Below are 13,463 nucleotides of genomic sequence, written 5' to 3' on the forward strand. Positions count from 1 at the left end.
CCCAAGTATCTGGTCTCAGACACTTAACACTTCCTAGCTGTGTGACCCTGGGCAAGTCACTTAACCCCAGCCTCATAGGGGGGGAAAAAAAAATTAAAAAACCAAGGGAAGACCTCCAGCATATTGAATAGGTTTCCTTCATGGAATACAAACACACACACATACATACATACAAATATGTATATGTGTGTGTACATATATATGTATGTATGTATACATACATAGATATGTATGATCTACAAAAACATTTGTATGTATGTGCATATAAGAAAAAAAATAACAAAAAGTATGGATAGCTTGATCACTATATTATATAATACATGCTAATTGCATAATTAGCATGTATTATGTAATATAATTCTATATTAATATAATTAATATTAAATATTAATTTAATAACATTAAATTAGTAGAGAGATTTATTTAAGTTATCCTTATCTTACCTAGAATATAAATATAACCCATCTTCTTCCTTGCTTGTCTCCTTTATTTCTTTTTTCTCCTTTTTTGAGCCTAGATCTTTTTTGGGTTCATACATTTCATCCTTCTCTTTCACACACAGAAAGCAAGCTAATTGTATTGGGTAATTGGGTTCCTGAGCACTATGAATTTTTCAAAGTAAACTCTAAGTGTAGAGAATCTTAGAAATGAAAGGAATCTATAACCATCTGTTATCTGTTATCTCATATGGAAATATGGCCAGAGCAAGAGAGAAGCCAGTTTTGTTGGGAAGCAGAAATTAAAATATGAAGAATGTGACTACCACATCTCTCAGAGACAGGAGAGGCAGTGAAATGGAGGGGGAGACAGTAGAAGTGTATGTGGGAAAAGTACAGAAGCTGTCACTTTAGTGTTTTGTTATTAGTAGAAGGTTCCATTCCATTTAATTTAAATGTTCTTTTTTTTTTTTTTTTTTTTTTTGGAAAAAATAATCCTTAACGTAAGTGCCAAATAAAACAGAAATATGTATATACATTGTTGACTGAAAATGTTGGATGAAACAGAATAAATGCTTTTCAGAGCAATGATATAGAAACTTTCCCCCAGTTTGGAACTGATCAGTTGGTCACATTCTTTGCTCATTATATTTAACCAATTAAGAATACACCTTCTATTTCCATGCCTGAATGGAAGCAAATAGCCTGATTCCAGCTAACTACTACAGCAAATACCTAAAACTACACCAGAAAGCCAATGAGAAAACACAGTTAAATACATTCAATAAATCAGCCATAAGTCCATGGGCTGCCAGGAAAGCTAGCACCAGCTGGCAAACAAACAAGATGTAAGCCTTTGGATGTGATCAGAGACCAGCTAAAGGCATTTGTGGCCTACAAGTTGCTGTGTCCCCAGAGACAACAAGAATTGGAGACTACCTACAAGAAAGATGTAGAGAGGCCAGAAATTCACAGCATGGACTTTGAAAGCAAACAGGAGAGAACAGCAGAAAAAAAGTCTGAGAATAATAGTGTTCAGACAAGAACTCCTCAGATCTCCAGGTCTGAACTCTGAGTTTCTATGACATTATAAAAAGCCTTAAGTTCCAACATTCTGAACCTCAAAGACCCAAGGTTTGGGAGGGAGAGCACCAATATTTGCCAGTCCTCTTAGCATAGACCTACTCTGGGAGATGGAGATCAGCACAAGAACCCAAAGATCCCAACTCCTAGACTATACCATCTAAAGCACAGCATGAGGCAGTAAGTGATAATTCAGGAACTAGGTCTAGAGGAATAAGTAAAAAGAAGATTTATTCTACAAATATTTGCTCTAGATCCAGAGATATTCATCCTATAGAGAAGAAGTAACTCCATAACACTATAGACAGAGCTAAAGGAAAAAATGAATTTTCCACAATGTCTATGTAATACCTAGAAGAAATTAAGCAAAAAAAAAATTTTTTTAATGAAATAAAAGATTTACAGGAAACAACTGGAAAGAGAATAAATAGTTCAAAATAGAAAGTAGTAATTTTATCCAAGTAATAAACTTTCTGAAAATTAGGATAACAAAAACAGAAAGAAATTATTTTATGAGACAACTAGAATAATCAGAACAGAGCTAATCAAAATAACCAAAAAATGAATTAAAAAGTGATTATAGAAAAAAAAGAAAAGTTTAAGTTTTGAAGAGAATTTTAGAAAAGCTAGATATTAGAACTCTTTGCCAGTTACTGAATGAGATTAGTATGTGTATTTCTCAGCTATATATAATACTTTTACAAAATCAACCATATATTAGGACATATAATCTCACAAAAGCTAAAAAAAATTGAGTAACCTTAAGTACGTTTTCCTAATCAAAAATTATATTAAATGTTGTCATTGAAGAAAACATTAAAAATCAGCTGAAACTAAATTTAATCCTAAAGAATTAATGGGTCAAAACCAAATTTCATAAAGATAACTACATCAATGAAATAACATACCAAAAATTTGGAATATAACCAAATTATTAATTAATAATATTTATTAATAATTAATATACTTCTTGGGAGAAATTATATCTCAACATTTTCATCAACAAAAGAGGAAAATATTAATGGCATACAATTTTTTAAAACTCTAGGAAACAATTTACAAAATTACAATTAGACATCAAAATAGAAATACTGAAAATCAATGGAGAGTTTGACAAAATTGAAAATAAAGTAACCATTCAATAAACAAAATTAGGAGTTGTTTTTTTTAAAAAAAAGAACAATAAAATAAGCAACCCATTAGCTAATTTGATTAAAAAGAAGAAAAAAATTAATATTACTAGTATCAAAAATGAGAATGGAAAATTTTCAACAAATGAAGAAGAAATCAAGGATATTATTAGAAACTATTTTGCCCAACTATTTGCCACTCCCAATATAAATCTTAAATAAAATAAATGAATATTTACAAAAATAAAATACTCACATTGACAGAATAAGAAATTGAGAACTAAATAATCCATTCACAGAAAAAAAAAAAAAAAAAAGAAATTTAAAAAGCTATTAAATAAACTCCCACTGGGAAAATAAACTATTTGGGTCCAGATGGATTTGCAAGTGAATTCTGTCAAACACTGAAAGAAAGAATAATTCTAAACTACACAAATTGTTTATTAAAAAAAAAAAAAAAAAAAAAAAGCAAAAGAAGGGATCCTACCCAATTCCTTCTATGACTCATAAAAAAATGGTCTTGACACATAAACAAGGGAGCCAATACAGAAAAGAAAAATATAGACTAGAAAGTCTCAAATATTTTGGTCTTAGGATTCTTTTACATGCTTAAAAATTATTGAAGATCAATAAGAGAGTTTTTAAGATGAATTATATCTATATTTATTATTTTAGAAATTAAAACTGATCATTTCTTTTAAAATATTTATTTATTATCAAAACAATGTGATACTAAGGAATAGACTGGTAGATCAGGATAGTATGAACAGAATAATCTTGTGTGTAATAAACCCAAAGTTCCAAAACTCCTTATTTGACAAAAATTTCTGGGAATATTGGAAAATAGTATAGCAGAAACTAGATAATAAATCAGCAACTCTCACTATATATACCAAGATAAAGTCTAAATGGGTACATGATTAACACATAAAAGGTGACATCATAAGTAAATTAGGAGAGCATGTAATAGTTACTCTTTCAGATCAAAGAAGTTATAGAGAGCATTACAATATATAAAATAGATAATTTTGATTATATAAAATTAAAAAGGTTTTATACAAATGAAAGCAATGCAACCAAATTTATAAGGTAAGCAGAAAAACTAAGAAGAAATATTTGCAACAAATATTTCTGACAAAGGCCTTATTTTTCAAATATATAAAAAACTGAGTCATATTTACAAAAATACAAGTTATTCCCCAATTGATAAATGGTCAAAGAATATTTGCAAGCAGTTTCCAGACCCCCCCAAAAAAATCAAAGCTATCAATAATCATATTTTAAAATGCTCTAAATCACTATTGATTAGAAAAACACAAATTAAATAAATTCTGAGGTACCACCACAGAGTTGGCTAATATGACAGAAAAAGGAAAATGTTAGATATTGGAGGACATATGGGGAAACTGGGACATTAATGCATTGCTGGTAGAGTTGTGAACTGATCCAACCATTCTGAAGACCAATTTGGAACTATACCCAAAGTGCTACATAATTGTGCCTATCCTTTGATCCACAAATATCAGCTAGGTTTATAACCTGCTTGACATCCAAAAAAGGTAGGAGAAAGAATCTAAAAGGTCTTATATAAAGGTTTTATGTACAGCTGAGAATATATATTTATAGCAACTCTCTTTGTGATGACTAAGAATTGGAAATTGAAGAGATATTCATCAATTGGGGAATCACTAAACAAACTGTGGTGTATTATTATAATGAAATATTATTGTGCTATACCAAATGACAAGTTGGATGATTTTAGAAAAACCTGGAAAGGTACATGAACTGATTCATAGCAAAGAGAAAAGAACCAGGAGAACATCTTATATAGTAGAAGCAATATTGTTCAGTGAAGAATTGTGAATGACTTGGTGCTTCTTAATACAATGATTCAAGACAATCCAAAAGGACTAAGGATGAAGTATGCTGCCTCCAGAGAAAGGAGTGATATTATTTGACTGAGGCTTGCTATTTTTTCACTTTCTTTCATTAAAAAAAAAAAAAAAATTTGAATCTTCTTGTACAAAAAGACTAATGGAAATGTTTTACATAATTGCATATGTGTATACTATATCCAATTGCTTAACCTCTCAGGGAGGGGATAGGAGAGATAAGGAAAAGGGATAAAATTTGGAATTCAAAACTTTAAATAAAAATGTTTTAAAAAAAATAAAAAAGAATTATAAGCTCCTTATAAGCAGAGATATTTTCTCTCTGGTCTCTGTATATTCAATGCCTAGCATCAGACATATAGTAGGCATTCAAATGCTTTTTCTTCATTTATTCATAAACTAAAAGATGGCTCAAGAGATTAGGGGAAAAACAATCACATTTTATCTTGGATTAACAATTCCTAAATATAGGGGACAATTTCTATATTTCTCAATGAATCAGAACTTTTAAAAACCGTAATACATGATCAACTTATAAAAATTATATGTGGTGCCAGAAATATACATACATATATATATACATACATATAAATGTATATATACACATTTGCTATTTCATATCATAAGTTTTATAGTTCTAATTTTTCCCATAAAAATTATTTATTTATTTAAAAACAAAATCATTAATGAACTTAGAACTGATATACATACTTTTGCGAAGCTCTTCAATGTCTACTTTATTAGATGACAGCAGAATTCTCATATTTGTTTTTGTATTCAGTCTGGTATGTTTTTATTTTGGTTGAAGTTTGTGAAGAAAATTTGGATTCACACCAATATGTATTTAGAAAAGAAAGAAACATTTTAATAGGCAAACAATGTCTTAGCATTGTTATAAAAACAATTTTGACTGTAGATTTCTGAAATGTGAGAATCACTGTTATTCTTTAATAATATTTCTAATGAATATTGAGATAAAATTTTAAATGAAATATTAATAAAAAGCCTATGGAAACATATTATAAAGATTATACAATATCACCAGGTTGGTAATATTTCAAGATTACTAAGTTGATTTATTTTCAGAAAATGACCATGTTGATAACAAAAACAATAAAAATAGATATAGAAATAAATATAGAAATATCAATAGATATAGAAAAAGCTTTAAACAAAAAACAACACAATTCAAAATATAGGAATAAGTGGACTTTTCCTTAACATGATAAATAGTTTAGATCTAAAATGAAGAGGCAGAATTATATGTATTAGGTATAAACGATATTCTTTTACAGTAAGATCAGGAATGAAGCAAGGATGACTATTGTCCCCACTTTTTGACATAGTGCTAGAAATGCTCATTCTAGCAATAAGATAAAAAAAAAAAAAGACAATAAGAGAATAAACATAGGTATAAAGAAGAAACAAAACTGTCTTTTTTTTTTTTTTTTTTTTTTTGCAAATGACATAATGGTGTTCTTAGAAAACCTAGAAAGTTGACTAAAAAAGTAACTGAGACAACAACTTCATCAAAATTGCTGGATATAAGATAAATCCAAACAAACCATCAGCAACCTTGGGGTATAATATTAATAAAACCCAATACAAAAAGATGGAAAAACCATTTAATATAACTCTATGATGTATGTTTTGGGAAGTTTTGCCTATAAACAATAAACAAAAAAAAGTTTATAGGCATACAACAGAACATTTTACAAAAATAAAGATAGGCCTAAGTAACTAGGGAAAAAAACCACATATATATATATATATATATATATATATATATATATATATATATATATATATATTGTTCTTGGGCAAACTGAGTCACTAAACTAAAAATGAGAATACTACCAAAATTAATTTACTTATTCAGTACCAGTGTAATCAAACTACCAATGGATTATTTTGTAGAGCTAGTAAAAAATAATAACCAAATTCAAAGTTCAACAAGTGGAGAGTTCAAGGGAAATTTCCAAAAGTGAGAATTAAGGGGACCTAGCAATACCAGATCTCAAAACGAAACTGCAAAGCAATAATTCATATATCTTAAACTGGATATCCAATAGATATTTTAAATGCAACATAATCAAACCTGAACTTATTATCTTTCCCTCTAAGTCCCCACTCCATCAAACCACCTTATTATTGTCCAAGATCAATATTTTCCTTCAGGTCCCCCAGGCTTACTACCCATGTATCATCCTCATTTTATCACTTTCACCCCACTCCAACTCCTGGCTTCTATATCCAAACTTTTGCCAAGCTGGTTGATTTAACTTTGAGACATTTTTCAAATACTTCTCATTCTCTCTTCATGCTCCCACTACCTTAATGCAGATCCTCATCATCTCACATTCGAACTATTGTAATAACCTGCTTGTAACTCTTTACAAGTCTCTCCTCTCTATAATCTATTTTCCATTCAGTCACCAAAGTGGTTTTACTAAAGTTCAGGTCCAACCATTATTCTCTCTACTCAATAAATGCCAGCAACTCCTTATAGCTTGCAGGACCAAATATAAAATCTTCTGTTTTGCCTTCAAAGCTCTTCATAACCAGCTACAACTCTCCTATTTTCCCAGTCTTCTTACACTTTATTGTAAGGTTATTAAGCTTCCCTAGATTCTTTCAAGTCCCAGTTAGCATTCTATTCTCTACAAGAAACCTTTCACAACTCCTCTTAATTTGCCTATTTTCTCTCTATTAATTATTTCCTATTTATCCTATAGATAACTTGTTTGTATATACTTATTTGTTGTCTCCCCCATGAAACTGTGTTCTTTGAAGGTAGGAATCGTCTTTTGCCTCTTTTTTCATCTTTAGCACTTACTATAGTGTCTGACATACAATAAGTACTTAATAAATATTTACTGACTGATTATTGACTATTCCCTTCCTTCCTTTTTTTCTCATTCTTTTTTACCTTCCTTCCTTCCATGTCTAATTTTTCAGTGAGTGGAGGAAGGTGGGAGAGAAAAAAAATGAATGCTTGATAATTCAAAGCACACAAATTTTTCTTAAAAAGGAAATATTAGAATAAAATCAAAAGATTTATGATATAAATAAATAAATATAATAAAATATTATAGAATTATAGAATAAAATAAAAAATATCTATTTTCAAAGATAGCTAACCTAGAAAACAAATTAAGGAGAGATAATTTAAGGATCACTGGACTTACTGAAATCCATTTTTAAGAAACCTGGTTACTACATTTCTATACACTGTATATAAGAATTGCTGATGTCTATTAGAACTATTGGAAAGATAAAAGAATCCATTAATCCTTCTGGAAAGAAAACCCTAAAAGGAGAAGTCCCAGGAATCTTATAACAAAAATGCAGTTTTCACATCAAAAGAAAAAAATCTCACTATAGATAGTTATAAAGAATTCAAGTACAAAGGAACCATAGTCAGGATTTCATAAGACCTCAGCTTTTACATTAAATGAGAAGAGATCTGGAGTATTATAGTATAATAAGCAAAACGGTAGTAGCACTGCTGGGTCAAAGAGTATGCACAGTTTGATAACTCTTTGGGCATAGTTTCAAATTGCTCTCCAGAATGGTTAGAACCATTCACAGTTCCACAACAATGTATTAGTGTCCCAATTTTCCTACATCCTCTCCAATATTGGTCATTATCTTTTCCTGTCACCTTAGCCAATATGAGAAGTGTATAATGGTATCTCACAGCTGTCTTAATTTACAGAATTCAAAGTTGTTTTTTTTTTTTGTTGTTTGTTTTTTAAAACAGATGTTAAACATTGATTTTACATGTAAGGGGGGGAAATATTTTTTAATTTAAAAAAATTAATCATTTATCCAAAGTTGATACTTTAGTCAAAAAATTCATCCTGGAAAGAAATCTGAAAAGAAAAACCACAAATACAATAGCATAGCCACTACTTGGATTTTAGCTCTTAGCTGACATTAAAAACTTCATAAAGTAAAGGAAATAATCTTTGAAATGCAGCAAATGAAGTGAGAGCTTAAAAACCTAATAATTATCATAGGATGAGATCCCACAAATTTTGAATTTGTAAGCCACTCAATACCTTTTGTAGACTCCTTTATCTTTTCAGCTTGTAGTTCTGCTGTCCATAGTCTCATCATTGCCAAATTTCCATAACTGCTTCCCCATTTCATCTTTTTGTCCCACATCCCTTTGATATCTTTTTTGTATTCTTCCTTGAGAAATTGTTACCTCTCATAATGTTGCCAGCCACTTATCTTTTTCCTTCTAAGATTCTTCAAGCTTTGAGTTTAGGGGGGAAAGGACCTTCTTATAGTGCCACTGTTTCCTACAGAATATATGTAAATTTTTTAACTGCTATTCCTTTGCTTCATCCACAGATCAAACTCACAGAAATCTCTCTCCCTACTATGCACCTGAATCAATTATATTAGGTATTCATTATCTAATATGGTATGGGGTATAGTGGAAGATAGCAAAGAAGTATGTACTTGAGAATTTTTGTAAAATATAAAGGACAATATATTGTTATTTGAAATTGCAGTCTAATCTTCAAAGTGTAATCCACATTCAGTGGGACAACATTTTCTTAAAAGTGCAAGACATTTTGCTGAGGGCTAGAGATACTAAACAAAAATGAGGCAATTCTATGCTCAAGGGTTTAATCTTGGATGCATACAGATAAATAAATACAGGTTAAATTGAGGATAGAATATCAATAAAGATAATTTCAAAAAGCTTAATGGAAAAGGTTTGGAGCTGAGGAATGGATTACAGAAGAGAGATCAGAAGCAGTGTGACCAATTAGGAGGTTGTTTCCTGAGCTAACTCTTAAAGGGAGATAAAGATTCAGAGACACTGGGATGAGGAAGAAGCACATTCTAAGAAGGAGAATTCGTCTGTGCAGATGAATAGAATTATAAGATCATGAAGTATGGAGTAATAATAGTCAAGTCTGGAAAGTTGGAACCAGATCATGGAAGTGTTCATATTCCAGACTTTGTATTTTATCCTAGAGGCACTAGGGAACGATTTGGGGTTTTCAAGTTGGGATGAGGAGGGATGTTGAGGGAGTGAGTGTGGGAAGTGTCATAGTCAGATCTTTTCATCAGGAAAAGTGAAGAACTGTGTAGAGTTTCAACTGGAGAGAGGAAGAGATCAATATTGGCAGCAGGAAGAAATATTTGGGATGATGGAGTAGCAAAATCTGTTAAGGAAATGAGCAAAGCATCCCAGGTAGGTGATTAGGTATAGATAAATTCCAGATCCCATCAACCCTCCAGCTGGAGGGGGTGGAAGTTTTATCATGGAGGAGGCAATCCCTTATTAGACACCTAACAAGTTTGTCAGGGGAAGAATCAATCTTTTTGCCAAGTTCCTGGGACTCTAGACTAGGCTAGGAAAAAATTCAATTCAGGCTCCAAACATGTATCTGCTCTAAAGGACACTCAGAACTACAACTTCCAAAAGCCTCAGCAATTGAGAAAAGGAGTATTTCAAACTTGCTAAGTAAAAGGAACAATAGGATTCTGGGAGATGAAGTCTGGAGGCAGGCATTCTGGTGAATGAAGTCCACCCAGGCATACATCTTAGTCTGCTTGCAAGAGTAAGATTGGTAAGTAGATAGAAAGCTTGATAAACTTGGAATATATTCTCTCTACTTCTACTTAGAATGCCTGTTTTTTTCTTCAAAACCAGCCTGCCTCCTAGCCATCTCCTATATGGAGTCCTTGATTCCTTTTTCCCTAGTGCCCCTGCAGCTATATAGCTCTTCCTTGTATTTACTCTCTATAGATTTTGTATATACCTATGCAAATTACATAAGCGTACTGTACCTAATGCATACACATATATATGCGTTGGATATGTACATATGAACAAATATTTTTATATGTATATAAATTGCATATGCATATGTGTGCAAATATGTAAATAGTGCAATATATTGCATTTATAAGTGACCCTATTGTGTGTTGTACTTATTGTGCATACATGTATGCATGTTTATGATGCACTGTATGTAGATATGTACTTATACATGTGTATATTATTTGTATATGCATTTATTGTATTAATATCTACATCTATCTATGCATGTATATGAAATAATCTGAGGTGCAGATGGCACCACTCTGATGGCAGAAAGTGAAGAAAAATTAAGAAGCCTCTTGATGAAGGTAAAAAAGAAGAATAGAAACTTAACATCAAAAAAACTAAGATCTTGATATCTGGTCCCATCACTTCCTGGCAAACAGAAGAAGAAATGGAAGCAGCATTAAGGGCTCAAAGATCATAGCAGACAGCAACTACAGCCATGAAATTAAAGCTCTTACTCCTAGAAGGAAAGCTGTAGCAAATCTGGACATACTAAAAAAGCAGAGACAGCTTCATGTCAAAGATTCATATAGTCAAAGTTGTGTTTTTTTCTAGTAGCAACATATGGCTGTGAGAGTTTAACTATATGGAAAGCTGAACACTGCAGAATGGACACTTTTGACTGGTGGTGCTGAAGAAGAGTTTTGGGAATCCCTTAGATAGTAAAGAGATCAAATCAGACAATACTCAAATTAAGTAAGTCTGTTTGGAAGGTGAAATACTGAAACTGAAGCGTAAATACTGAAACTGAAGCGTAAATACTGAAGCTGAAGCATAAATACTTGGTCACATAGTGAGAAGATGGGACTCACTGGAAAAGCCCCTGATGTTGGGAAAGATTAAAGGCAAAACAAAGCAAACAAAAAAAGAGATGACAGAGGAGATGGTTAGATGGCGTAAGGGAAACAATAAACAGGAACTTGGACTGACTTCAGGAGAAAGTGAAGGGCCTGGCAATGCTATGGTTCGTGGTGTCCTGAAGAGTTGGAAACAACTGAACACGTTGTATATATGCATATATGTATGTATCATGCATGCATGTTGTGCATATATATATATACATGTACATATAGATGTGTATGTGTATGTGTGCATGTACACACATGTGCATGCAGCTAGATGGGGCACAGAGTGCCGGACTTGGGAGTCTTCCTGACTTCAATCTGGCTTCTGACACTTGGTAGCTGAGTGACCCTGGGCAAATCACTGAACCCTATTAGCCTCACCTGTAAAATGGTCTGGAGAAGGAAATGGCAAACTCCGCAGTATATCTGCCCAAAAAACCCAAATGAGGTCATGAAAAGCCAGACACAACTGAAAAACAAAACATGCACATGTACACGTGTGTGAGTACAGGTATGTGTTTTATGTGTACTAGAGACTGTGTGGTAGAGAAACGATAGATACATGCACGGATGGAATGATACATACATACATACATACAAGGCTGGATAGATTGGACATGGGCGAAAGGATGGATGGATGGATGGATGGATGGATGCATAGATAAGTTAGACAGATTAAAGCTAGCTAGCTAGATCGATCCATAGATACATAGGTAAATGGATGGAAAGATAAATGAATTAATTGGGAGACAGGCACGCCCTCACAAGGGACTACGGAAAAGGCAGGCGGGGTAAGGGGGATGGGGGCGGAGTTCCGCGCATGACCGGAAGTGCCCCCGGCGGGGTCTCGAACCTGGTTCTGCCGCTTCTGAGATAGCTAAGTGGCTGACCCCGCGCACGTCGGGCCGTAGGAAGAGCGGTAGCTTCCTGGGCTGGGCCGTGCTGGGGCCCCCCGAAGGCCGGCAGATTCCCGGAGTCATCTCGCTCTTCCCTCCCTGCGGCTGCGACTCCGCGGGGTCTGCAAGGTCGAGGCCCGTAGGCGCCCCGCTTCCCGAGCAGCCCGGGAGACCTCGGAGCGTGCAAGCCCGCGCGCCTGTGGAGGGGCAAAATCTCCGCGCGCTACATTTGCAAACTCAGCTGACCCGGATTCGAGGTCTGCCCCTCCCCCTTCCAGCTGTGTGGCCTTGGCATGGTCACGGCTTCTTTTGGGCCCTAAAATGAGGTGTGACCCGATCCCGAAGGACCCTTTGGGCGTTAGCTACCTTTGATCCCAGGAGCTGACCGGAGTGTTCCCACGACCAAGGTGGGAGAATCAGGGAAAAGAGCTTTTTCTGAATTAACTGCTGCGGGAACTCAGGGCTCAAGGGAAGGCCCTCATCTCTCCTCCGCCCAGAGACCCCCAGGAGGCAGCGACCCCCGCGCACCGACCCCAATGCTGGAAGAAGAAGGTGAGAGGGTTGGGTGGCAGCGTCAGTGCCCTGGAGGGACGGAGTAAAGGGAGCGCTCCCGCCTTCACTCCTTCCCCTCCCCCCAAGGGGCCTCTGGTGAGGGGAAGAAGAAATCTCTCTTCCCGGATCGTCCTTGCCGGGGCGTGGTGGACTCTGGGAATGAATGCTTGGGCATAACTTGGGCTTCTTGGTATTTGGTACTTCTCTCCCGGCTTTGCTGTCTGCAGTGATGGCACAAGCTGCGGAGACCCCCTTCCTTGACTTACCTTCCCCTTACCTTACCTTTCCATCCATCTACCTATGTATCTATGGATCGATCCAGCTAGCTAGCTTTAATCTGTCTAATTTATCTATGCATCCATCCATCCTTGGGGCTGCCGGTGGCTGAAGGGGCCAGCTACAGTGGCTTGCAGTCTGATCCTTAGACTGCGTGTGGGGAATAAAGTTGTAAAACTCTTGTGTCAGCTTTGTTCCCCAGGAAGCATGTGATTTCCCTGTGACCATCACAAGGGACGGGGACACTGGCTGGCCGGCAAAGTCCGTGGGCTTTTTATCTGGCTCTGAGAAACTTGTTGTTTCACCAGAATTCTCTCTTTCCAGTAAAAACATTAGAGTTTCTGATTTGGCGAGACCGAAAACTGCAGCCTTGGTCTCTCTCCTGGTTCCTTTCTCTTCTAGCTCTGCATTCTCAGGACTCTGCTCCTTCCGAAGAAGGGAGACTGGGAGATGAGGGTATGGCTGGTGAGCTTGTGTCCGCTAGGTCCCAGGTAT

At 34.7% G+C, this 13,463-nt stretch overlaps 1 protein-coding gene across 5 annotated transcripts in view; it reads left to right on the forward strand.

The window, feature by feature from the left end:
* Positions 1 to 12,074: 12,074 nt before the first annotated feature.
* Positions 12,075 to 13,463, forward strand: part of ZNF79 (zinc finger protein 79) — a 66,199-nt gene continuing 64,810 nt past the window's right edge. For 3 of the 5 annotated variants that reach the window (XM_074293167.1, XM_074293168.1, XM_074293169.1), the window contains exon 1: positions 12,711 to 13,459. The gene's annotated coding sequence lies outside the window, so the exon portion shown is untranslated. The other 2 variants (XM_074293165.1, XM_074293171.1) reach the window with 2 other exon arrangements.

Source organism: Sminthopsis crassicaudata, chromosome 2 (assembly GCF_048593235.1).
Source record: "Sminthopsis crassicaudata isolate SCR6 chromosome 2, ASM4859323v1, whole genome shotgun sequence".
Lineage (NCBI taxonomy): Eukaryota > Metazoa > Chordata > Mammalia > Dasyuromorphia > Dasyuridae > Sminthopsis > Sminthopsis crassicaudata.